Below are 12,367 nucleotides of genomic sequence, written 5' to 3'. Positions count from 1 at the left end.
GAAGCCATCCCTAACTGACCACCACTCACCACTCCATCAGAGGTAAAGAGCTTTCATGGTATGTGTAGTTTCTATAGAAAATTTATAAAGAATTTTAGTAGTGTGTGTGCTCCAATGATAGATACCATTAAGGGAGGAATGAAATGTGTATTCTCTTGGACCAAGGAGGCTAATGAATCTTTTGAAAGTTTGAAAAAGAAAATTACAGACCAACTTGTTTTGGTGCTCCCTAACTTCTACAAATTGTTTATAGTGGAGTGTGATGCCAACAATAAGGAAATTGGAGGTGTTCTAAGTCAAGATGGTAGGCCTATGGCCTTTTTCAGTGAAAAGCTTAATTAAACCAAACAAAATTATTCAACATATGATCTTGAACTTTATGCTATGGTGTAGTCCCTTAGAAAATGGAGGCATTACTTATTTCACAAGGAATTTGTTGTACACACTGATAATCATGCATTAAGCTTCTTGAATAGGCAAGAAAAATTAAATCATAGGCACATGAAGTGGATTGAATTTCTAGAAGCTTACACCTTCACTATTAAGCATAAAAAGGGAGAGACTAACAAGGTTTTTGATGTACTTAGTAGGAGGAATTTGACAATTCAAGAGGTTCAGTTGGAAAGCATTGGCATCCATGCAATGAAGGACATGTATGAGCAAGATGAGGACTTCAAGGAGGCATAAGAAGTTTGCAAATCCATGGGTGAAAGGTACCATACTAAATTTGGTGAATACATCTTACAAGAAGATCTTTTGATTAACGGGAGCTAGCTTTGTGTTCCCAAGGGATCCATTATGTAGAACATTATAAAGGAAAAACATTGTGGTAGTTTAGCAGGGCATTTTGGGGTGGATAAAACTTTGGAGTAGGTTAGGAGATTTTATTTTTGGCCAAGATTACAAACTGATGTCAAGAGATATGTAGAGGAGTGTTTGATTTGTCAACAAACAAAGGGAGGCACATCAAATGTAGGACTCTACACCCCACTTCCAATACCTCATAAGCCTTGGGATTCAATGAGTATGGACTTTGTTGTTGGTCTACCAAGAACAAAATTAGGGTATGATAGCATATTTGTAGTTGTGGACAATTTTTCTAAAATGGCCCATTTCATTGCTTGCAAAACCACTCATGATGCCTCCCATGTAGTAGTTTTCTTCTTCAAATAAGTTGTTAGGCTTCATGGTCTACCTTTGTCCATCATATCTGATAGGTACCCTAAGTTTTTGGGGCATTTTTGGAGGACCTTGTGGAGAAAATTAGGCACCAACTTGCATTTTCCATCTGCCTATCACCCTCAATCTGATGGGTAGACTGAGGTAGTCAATAGGTCATTAGGGAACATGCTAACGTGTCTTTCCAAAAAAAATGGAGCTTCATGAGATTGTGTCTTGCCCCAGGTAGAATTTTCTTTCAATGATTCTATTAATAGGAGTACTGGCCTAACTCCTTTTCAAATTGTTTATGGAACTCACCCTAGAGGTACCTTGGAACTTAAAGAAGTTAAAGACATAGAAAGGAGAAGTGCACAAGCTGAGGATTTTGTAGAGATCATGAGAGAAGTTCAGCAATAGCTACAAGATAGGTTGTACAATACTTCTACCAAGTACAAGTAGCAGGTAGATAAAAGGAGAGAATAATTATAGTTTAGGATGGGGGATATGGTAATGGTCCATCTCAATAAGGCTAGACTTCCAAAGAAAATGCATAGAAAACTACAGATGAAGAAGATTGCCCCTTTTAAAATAGTTAAGAAATGTGGCAACAATGCCCATCAAATTTATTTACCACATGATGTTAATTTGTCTCCAATTTTCAATGTTTCTAACCAGTATGTTTTTAAGGGTGTTGTTTCAGATGATGTAGATGCAGGTACACTTGCAGATCTCAAAGAAGAATTGAAGAATACTATCCCATGAATGCCTAAACCCATGGTGAAAGCCATTCTAGACAAGAGAATAAATAAGCAAACTAGGAGGAGACTTATTATGAGTACCTAGTATAGTGGAAGGGGCAAACAACAACAAATGCAACTTGGATGACAGGGAAAGATCTTAAGGCTCACGATTTTGATCTTCCACTCCAAAACACTCCAGGGACTGGAGTTTCTTTTATGTAGGGGAGAATGGTTAAGAGAACCTAATTTTTTTTTTTTTTTGTTTAATGTAATAAAGTCTAGGGCTCGGTCATGTGATCTCCCTAAGATCATCCACCCATGTAATGGATACAAGACCCCATGGTGCTATTATAAACCTGGGCATCATTTGATCCAAGTAAGGTGGAATTTGGTTTGTTTTATGTTTGCTAGGGTAGTTTAAGTGTTTAGAGCTTTAGGATAACATTTGGGAATTTTTGGAAGTCAATTAGGAAGAAGATTTGGTAATATGACAAAAAAATGCAAAAAATGCAAAAAGTTGCACTAGCAACTTTTGCAAGTTTTTGACAACTTTTTCAAATAGCCATCCCCAACAGCTACAAATTCCATAGGGTGGTTCTACCCATTAAACATGGCCTACAAAGGCTCTAGACACTAGAAGGAATGCATGGTATGAAGAACACAATTGTTCTTGCTCTTTAAATCAATAAAATATGTTGTTTCTAGACATTTTTTATTGATTTTTTCGTATAATATGACATTGAATGTATAGAGGGTGAAAAATCTACATTTATCTAGTATCATAGTTTATTTATGAAGTTTTGGTTTTTATTTCAATTTTTCTTATCAATTAGGACATTCAAGTTATTGATCTTATTTTCTCAGTGCCCTGTGAAACCCTCAAAATTAGGGTTTGGGCAAAGAAATGGCCCTAAATTGAAACTCCACAGGGTAATTCAATTTCATATTTCCAAAGTCTCAAAATAGGAGGTTGCAATAGTCAATCATGGGATCAAGCTCTAGGTCTAATATCCCTATGTATTAGACCTTGTTTTTGTGCAATTTGATTAGATAATGAGAGGAAGGAAGTTGGGGACTTGATGTAAGAATAAAACATCTTTGTTTTGGTGAGGAGAACACTCTACAGTTGAAGGTGTGATTTCATGAACCCATCTCTTGTCCATTACCTTGTAGACCATGCCTAAAGTAGCTAATTAGGCCTGAGTCTGTGGTCTAAAGCCTTAAAAATTTGGAGTCTATCAACACTTGAAAAATGTTATTCAAAAATATATCTTTTTTCTAGGTCCTTTGGAAGGTTTTTAAGTTATTGGTGAAAAACAAAATTAGGAGGCCTAATTGGGCTACTAGGTCAAATGTAGCATCTTGCATTTTGGGTTGTTGGGAGTGGATCCAACTATTGATTTTATTTTTTTTGATCAAGTTGGATTTGTCTCAAGACTTAGTTGGTGTTAGGAAGGTTGGGAAAATCAAAAAACCCATTTTTGCCAATTTTGGGTTAGTAGGCCATTGTTGCTCCAAGTAGGAAGTAGTTGGTTTTATGTCTTGTTTGAAGGATTGAGAATATAAACCTATTGAAGAAATTTAAGATTAGAATATTTCCTATTTGGAAGTGATCCAAGCCCTTGCATAGCCCTTTGTGGAGTTTGGAGGTTTGGGAAGAAGGTTGGTTTGATTTTTGCTTCCTTGTACTTACTCTACATTACCTTCGATCATAGATTTGTATTTTTTCTGTTCAACAGTAGGTGTCTCATCCTTTGTAGATAACTTGTATCCAGTTACCATAGGTGTTCCAATGGGCTTACATGATTCCAATCCAAACCTTTTCAGTAAATCCTTCAAATACTTAGTCTAAGAAATAAATATTCCTTCTTTATTCTATATAGTCTACAATCCTAGGAAATATTTCATCTCTCCTATCATACTCATCTCAAATTCTTTCTTCATCTCTTTAGAAAACTTTTTGCTTCCCTCATCATTTTTTCCAAATATGATATCATCAAAATATATTACCAAAATTATTAAATCATCATCAATTTCTTTCCAATATAGATTACTATCTACCATAACTTTTCTATATCCAAGTTTTGTCAAATGTTTGTCCAACCTTGCATACTAGGTTCTCAGTGCTTGCTTCAAGCCATACAATGCTTTCCTTAGTCTGTATACTATTTCCTTGTCATCTATCAAAGAACATCCTTTAGGATGCTCAATGTATACCTCTTGTTCAAGTTCTCCATTCAAAAATGTTGACTTAACATCCATTTGATACACTTTGAATTTTTTTTGTGATGCATAGGCTAAGAATAATCTTACTACTTCTCTTCTAGCCACTAAAGCATAGGTCTCCTCATAATCTATCACTTCTTTCTATAAGTAACCTTTAAATACCAATCTTTCTTTATTTCTTACAACTTCTCCTTGCTCATTCATCTATTTAGAAATACCCATTTAGTTCCTATCACATTCTTGTCTACTGGTCTAGGGACCAATTCCCATGTCTCATTCTTTACTATTTGATCAAATTCCTATTTCATAAGTTTTTTCTAGTAATCATCTTTACATGCTTCATCTATATTCTTAGGATCAACTTGAGATATCAAGCATAGTTCTTCATTGACTCTACTTCTTGTCATCAGTCTTTTACCTTTGCTTCTAATGATCTATTTGGATGGGTAATTCTTTATCATATTCTTTCTCGAAGTAGGAGTTTCTATCTCAACTTTTGGATCTACTATAGGTTCTAAGATTTGTTCATTCCTTGGCTCTTGTTCATTTTTCAAATCATTTTTAGTCTAAAGAAATACTTCATCATTCTTTGGCTTAGTAACAACATCATCATCTAAATTGTAATCAACTATTCTCTCTTGTATTATGAATTTCTCATCAATTCTCACTTTTACACTTTTCATAATAGTCTTAGTTCTTTGATTATAACATATATAAGCCTTTCTTTTCAATGAATAACCAAGAAACATACCTTCATCACTTCTAGCATTAAACTTACCAATATCATCATCTCTTTTGATATAACACTTACTCGAAAAACATTTGAAATGCTTAACTGTAGGTGAGTGAACAAACCATAGTTCATAAGGGATCTTGTTTGTGTCCTTTCTGAGTTGCACTTTGTTCATAGTGTAGACTATTGTATTCAAAGCTTCTCTCAAAAATGTCTTGGATACATCATTCTTTGCTAACATAGCTCTTGCAACTTTTGTAACTTACTTGTTCCTTCTCTCTGCAATGTCATTCTGTTCAGGGGTTCTTGGAGCTAATAACTATCTTTTGATTCCATTTTCTTCACAAAACATGTTAAACTCATTTGAAGTAAATTCTCCTCCTCTATTTGATCTTAAAAATTTATTCTTCATACCAGAATCATTTTCAACCCTATTCTTGAATAGCTTAAACTTATCAAATGCCTCAGATTTCTCTTTAAGAAATACAACCCACATCACTCTAGAAAAATCATTAACTAGAATCATAAAATACTTTTCACCATAGAATCCTATAGTATTTGTAGGACCACTCAGATCTATGTGTACAATATCCAACTTACCTATAGTGGTAAACTTCTTTATTGGAAAATAAGTTCTATTATGCTTTGCCAAAACACACTCCTTGCAAATTGTGTTAGTAGGCTTTATAATCTTCAAAAAATGTCTAACTACAAACATTCTACTAGTCTTCACAATATTGTCAAAGTTTATATTAAATATTCTCTTATACCATAACCAATTGTCATTTACCTTTGCAACCAAACATGTCCTTTTGATAGGATTCAACTAAAATACATTACCTCTAGATCTAGTTCCTATTCCAATTACCTTTCCATCTCTGTCTTTAATCATGCATGTCTTTTTTGTGAACTGCAACTGATAATCTTTGTCTACTAATTTTCCAACACTCAAAACATTGTGATTTAAACCATCAACAAAGTATACATATTCACTATTAGTCTTACTATCAGGAGTGATAGATCCAAAACCTTTAACTTGGCATACTGCATTATTTCCAACTCTAACAATTCCTCCATCTTGACTTTTGAAGTCAACAAACTTATTCATGTCACCAGTCATAAAATGTGAGCAACCACAGTCAATTATCCAATTAAATTTCTTCTCAACCTATGATACCAAATCTACCTTCTCTGGAATTTCTTCTTTAACTACCACAAATCCAATTTCATCATCACTAGCACTTAATGCTTGTTCATCAGAATCATTATCTTCATTTCCATACAAACACTCTCTATCCTTTCTAAGTTTCTAATTTCCATTATAATTTTTCTCTCTTTTAGGACACTTAGATGCATAATGACCATATTCATTAAAAGTCCAACATTTAAAAATTTTCTTACCTCCTTTTTCTCTTCTTACCAAAAGGGCTACACCTTCTTCAATCTTTCTATCCTCCTTAGATTTGTTACTGCTAGCAAAATTTCCTCTAGCACTTGTGCTCCTTGATAATTTAGGTTTAATATTCAAGGCCATAAAACTTTTCTATGTTCTAGTTAATTCTCCAAACTATCTAAGTTCATTATCAACTACTTCAAGTCTTCCAAGCAGTGTCTCCTTTGTGAAATCTTTGGTACAAGATATCAACAACTGTATCATCTGAACTACTAACTTAAATGGTGGTGTTAGAGTCTTTAGTATCTTCTATATAGCCTCATCATCTTCTTTGGTTCCTCCTTGAGCTTTGATATATGCAGTAATTTAGAATATGCAGCCTATATATGTTCTTATAAATTCATCTTTTGTCATTTTAGTATCTTGAAATTCACAAATCCAACTTTGCAACCTCAAATTCTTAGAATGTGCATCACCTTCAAAACTATTTTCCAAAGCTTTCCAAATCAAGTGTGAAGTCAAAAGTTATTTTACCTGATTGTACTCAATCTAAGGAACTGCAGTCAATAGTGCTTCTCTAGCTCTCATGTCATACATGAAAAGATCTCTTTCTACCTTGGTACAAGTTTCCAATTCCTCTTCAACAATGATTGTCTTCTCTAATTTTGTCAATATCCAATATCCTAGACCCATACACAAGACATTTCTTCATTTGTTCTTTATATCTATCATAATTTTTTCAATCAAACTTTAGACTATCTTTCCTAAACATATTCACCATGGATTTCCCAAAGTTGTTAAACTTTATCTTCATGGACTTGATGCTTTGATACCAATTGTTAGAAACAATAGTCCATCAAAATAATGGGGAGGGGGGGTGTGAATCGATTATCCCGCAATTAATACATTTATATTCTTTAAAAAAAAGTTAACTATTCAACCAAAGTAAACAAAAACCATAGTAAAATACACATAAACAATTACACCAAATATATTGACTAGGGAAACCCTTGATCAGAGGGAAAACCTTGGTGGAAATGATGCCTATAAGATGATGTACTAATATAAATATTCCTTGCTAGAGGATGGATCCTATTAGGAGTTGTGGTACAATGTATGCAAGAATAGCCCATTTCCCAAACACGCAATTTCAGTTACAAGAAGAGCTCATTGCTCAACCAAGTAATTTACTATTATCTTCCTCTTTCCTTTTTTCTGTCAATCAAACCAATCACTATCAGACCTTGTAGATTAGGTCACAAACCTCAGATCCAAATATCAAACCTTGGATCACTTAGTAAAACCTTGGCAATGAAGTTTCCTCTACTTCTACACTACTCTACTCAACTTCGTATTCCACACTTTTTGTTTCTTATAATCAATCATAAAAAATATCATTCCATACCATGATAAAGGAAAATATCCTTCCTTTATACTAAGTCCTCAAAACAATTGAATGATTTGGTTGTTAGGCCTTCTCAATTAATTATTATAGAACAAAATTAAGAACATGTTACACTTAGCAATAACATTAACCTTCCTCCTTGCAACTTGAATAACATTCATAAACTCAATATTATGATGAGCGAGATTAGCCATGTCATCACCAAAATTTCATCTTCACATCCTCAACCTTTATTCTTGGAATAACAACTTTGCTAAGAGATATAAAAAGTTTAGTAGAACATGCCTCTATAACTCTATCTCATAATAGACATCACAAAAATTCTCATAACTTCTTCTATGCTTGTCCTTTCTTCTTTCAACATTAACTACATATACCAAATACTCAAGAGTATCTCTCATAACCTTAGATGGTTAGAGTGATCAACTATACTATCCAAAATTCTCATAACTTCTTCTACACTTATCCTTTCTTCTTTCTATGTTAACTACATAACCAGATACTTAAGAGTATCTCTCATAACCCCAGTTGGTTAGAGTTCTCAACTAGCCATATCAACTTGATCTATCTTTTGTTCTTCTGTCAAATACCATAGAAAACTGCTATGTTGACATCAATGGAAAACTCAATCATGAATGTAACATATCATCATAGTGACATATCTGCAATACTCCCCCATAGGAACATCATCAGAACTCATGTCTGTAACCAATCTTCTAACACAATGTCTAGAGATGCAATTTTCCTTGATAGAAATGAGTATGAATTGTTTTGGTTTTTCTATAAAAATAGAGTGAAAGAAGTTACAATTTGGAACCTTGGGTACAAAATTTGGTAAAATTGATAGTGCCAGAAGTATTTGTGGACATATATCTAGTTAAGGAATTAATCAAATGTTATAATCCTATAAATAAGTTATTTCACATGAAGGATATAAGTTTCTTTCTAGCATTAGATAAAGATACATTCATAGAAGCATTTGATTGGGGTGGACCTATTCCATTTCCCATTGATATTAAAGATTTGAACAAGAATTTCAAGAAATATAAGAGCTTTATTATGGGTAAAAGCATGATCAAACACATTCCCAAAGTGAAGAAGGAGATAAGAGAGATTCCAAAGCAGAGAGATATTGACAAAGTCATGCCCTTGGATTTCTTTTAGAGATACTTTCAAAATACTGTATTTGGGATTGACAAAGCCCTAGGTACATATGGAACCATGAATGCTTCAGGGGCATACTATGTCATGGCTTTGAATATTCAAGACCCAAATCACTATGCCAGATATGATTTTGTGGAAAACATCATTGAAAGTATTCACAGAGAAATTAGTACTGCCCAACAAGGGGAACTGAAGGATTTCAAGTTCCCTCACTACTCTCTACTCATGCACCTTATCTTGTTAAAGAATGTTGACAGATTTGATCAAATTTTCTTTGAGTCAACACAAGAATGGGGAGAGAGTTTTCTAGTGCAAAGATGTACATGGGTATGGAAAATGTATTATCCATATTCAAATGTTATATCTTTCTGTAATGATTTTTCTCATCTAGTTTTGAAAATGATAGGATGTGTAATTGAAAGAGTTCTTAGAAATGTTAGGAAAATTGTTAGAACTAAATAGTGCCTTGATGTTGGAAAACAATTGACTCATGATTGGGGTAGTGTTTTCTTATTTAAAGAATATACTATTATAAGGATTTTTGGATGTCCTCAACCACCCCACATTTTGTAAAAATATGTTCCTGAGAGGTTAGGGTTGATAGAAATATTTTGGCATTTGATTTCTTTGAATAGGGAATATTTAGGAAAGAGTATCAAGAAGGGAACATTTCTATGCAGATGTACTAAGATAGGGGATTTTGAGATTGGAAATAATTCTATTGAGAAAACTAATTCATTTTTACAAAGTTATAAAATTCCAATTGGGCTAGCTCGAACCTATGACCCATGTAATGTAGTAAGGCATGCCTTGAATAATATGAGAGGATATAATGTACCCCCTACAAAGCCTATGTGGGAAGAGGATGTTATTGTTGGTGTGTTGAGTGAAGATGTCTACAAGAAAAGATTGGTTAAATGTAGAGATATTGTTAGATATAAAAAGAAATGAGAAAGTTAGACCCATCTTTCAAAGGGTTTTATCTTGATAAGGAATATTAGGCTAGGTTAGATAAGTGTGTTAAGAATTTTGATGAGTTGGTATCTCAAATCTTGGAAGCAATTAGAAAGAAGATTGACCTGGACTACTCTGATGATGAATGTACATAGTGGAAGTATCTAATGCAAAAGATCAATTTGAAGAGGATCAGCCTAAGCAAGATGTTCCTAAGCGTTCTACATTGGTATAATAGAGACATAAGAAGCATAGTAGAATAGAGACATAAGAAGCATAAAATGATAGAAATACCAAATAAGGCTCAACAAAAGGCTCTCTAGGTCTTGCCAAGAGGGATACAATATTTTGATGATGTTAGAAGGAGATTTCTAATATCCCAAGAATTTAAAGATGAGCATAGGACAAAAAGGGTGCAATTAGCGGCACAAATGATTGATGGTACACAATCATTGAGGCTAAGTAGTTTATGAATGATGACAATTTTATCAAGAAAAATGATTTCAAAAGCTAGATATGAATTGAAATTGTAGATGAAGCTTGGAGATTTAGATGAAGTAATTGTTGGCCTAGTACAAAAGTTGTAGGAGTATGACCCTGCTAGTGAAACCCTCACTATTGAAGAGGCTAGAGATCTAGTGACAAGAAGTGGAATTATTATCTTCCCTAGATGGGATCTGAGCTCTTTTTTTTTATTAGATAAAATAAGAAGACAAAAGAATTTTTTTTCTTTTGAAGATGAGAATTAGTATGGAGAGATGATGGGATCAGGGTTCAATGTGGATGCCCAAACAATGGCCATTTGGAGTTTATCTCTTGAGGATGATAAGGCCACTCTCATGGAAATCAAAGAATCCCCTAGGGGAAATATTATATTTTGGCATGTGAAATCTACTTCCAGTGACCATATCTTGGGAATGCATACTTTGTAGAATTAATGGGTAAGCACAAGATGGACACCCTTCATGCCTAGCTTATAAAAACATATTAAAAAAATTATTAGAACAAGAAGTAGCTATGAAGAAGAGATGAAGAAAACCTTTTTCCTATAGAAAAATGTGATTAAGTTGGAGATGGAGGTGGCATCATTGAAAAAATCTATAAGAATTGTCATGCAAGTTCATGACAAAGATGTGAAAATAGAGGGCCATAATTTTGAAATAGGGGAACCATCAGGCCAACTTATGGAAATTGATGTAGAAAATCTAGAAGCCAACAAAGAAGCATAAATCAAAGCTATGGAAAATTTCTTGACCCATAAGATCAAAGCATTGAAGACATTTTCATAAAATATACATGGCAACTACATGGGATTGGAAGGAAGGAACAAAAGTGTGTAGAAGTCATTGCTTTGTTATCTCCACTATTCAACACATGGGCCCATACATTCAATTCTTTCACAATATAATTACTATACTTCCCCAAAAGAAAGACCTACTAAAGGAAACCATTGTAAGTGCAAGAAAAGGAATTCAAAAGATGAGATATTTGAATGGTTTCTTTGGAGGGAAGATGTAACTAGCCCAAAATAAGATGAAAACAATTTCTGCTAGGATTAGGTTGACTGGTCATCATCTTTTGACAATATTATTGATCATCTCAGGTTCTTATCTTTTTGTAACATTGAAGTAGGTGCCAATGTTTCTATGATATGATAGACATGCTCTATAGGCTAGAGGCAAAGATGTCTAAGGTGGCTACTAAGGTTAGAGCTATAATTGATGCCAAGTGGACCAAATGCTTGGAAGAGTTGGATGCAATTAGAGATGTCACCTAGCTTGACATTGAGATGGATATCACCATTTGGGAGCTAATTGCAAATATCAAGGCATTATCGACTAGTGAGAGTGACTAGATGCAATTGAGATGCAGTTTAGAAAAGCTAAAGGAAAAGAAAAGGCATGGATGGTGATAGGAGTTAAAGATAAATTGATATTTGTTGAGAAGTGCCACCTACCAGTTTTGCAACTACATCTTAATTTTGAAGCCAAGTACAAAGAATGGTTTTTTTGTAATAGAATAGAAATATCTTTGTATTTGTTTTATATCAAGGTTTTGATAAGTGTCCTCCCATCTAAAGCTTGTTGTAATCCTTTCTATAAAAGGATTCCCAAGATGTGGAGTAGAGGTTTGATTTTCATATAATTTTTAGAATTATGCTATTGATATCGGTCCATTAAGTCTATTGTATAGCTTATGATGAATTCTCCTACAAGTCTAAGGATATAAGTGAATATTGAAGGATCTACTATTTTATTTTGAAGGTTTCTATAGTTTTACCAACTTTCTTGTAATTTTCAATGAAAATTAATACGAAGGATGAAGTTCTGCTATATTTTTATCTTTGAATTCTATCTCTATTATTCTGTATTAGTTATCTTGGAATTGTGTGAGAAAGTTTTATGCAATTTAATGCAACTAGGATAAGTTGTATATCAATTTACTATTGTTTTTAATTCAAGGAATAAAATAAATACTCCAATAAATTGATAGGGTTTCTAGTTATGTAGTAGGGATATGCATAAGAATAGGTTTAAGGACAATTAATGATAAGATTAATTGTAATGAAATCAATTAGTTCAAAATGTTTT

This window comes from Cupressus sempervirens, chromosome 10 (genome assembly GCF_028749045.1).
Source record: "Cupressus sempervirens isolate cs-2001-9-10 chromosome 10, ASM2874904v1, whole genome shotgun sequence".
In the NCBI taxonomy this organism is placed as follows: Eukaryota; Viridiplantae; Streptophyta; class Pinopsida; order Cupressales; family Cupressaceae; genus Cupressus; species Cupressus sempervirens.
This window is presented reverse-complemented; position numbering follows the sequence as displayed.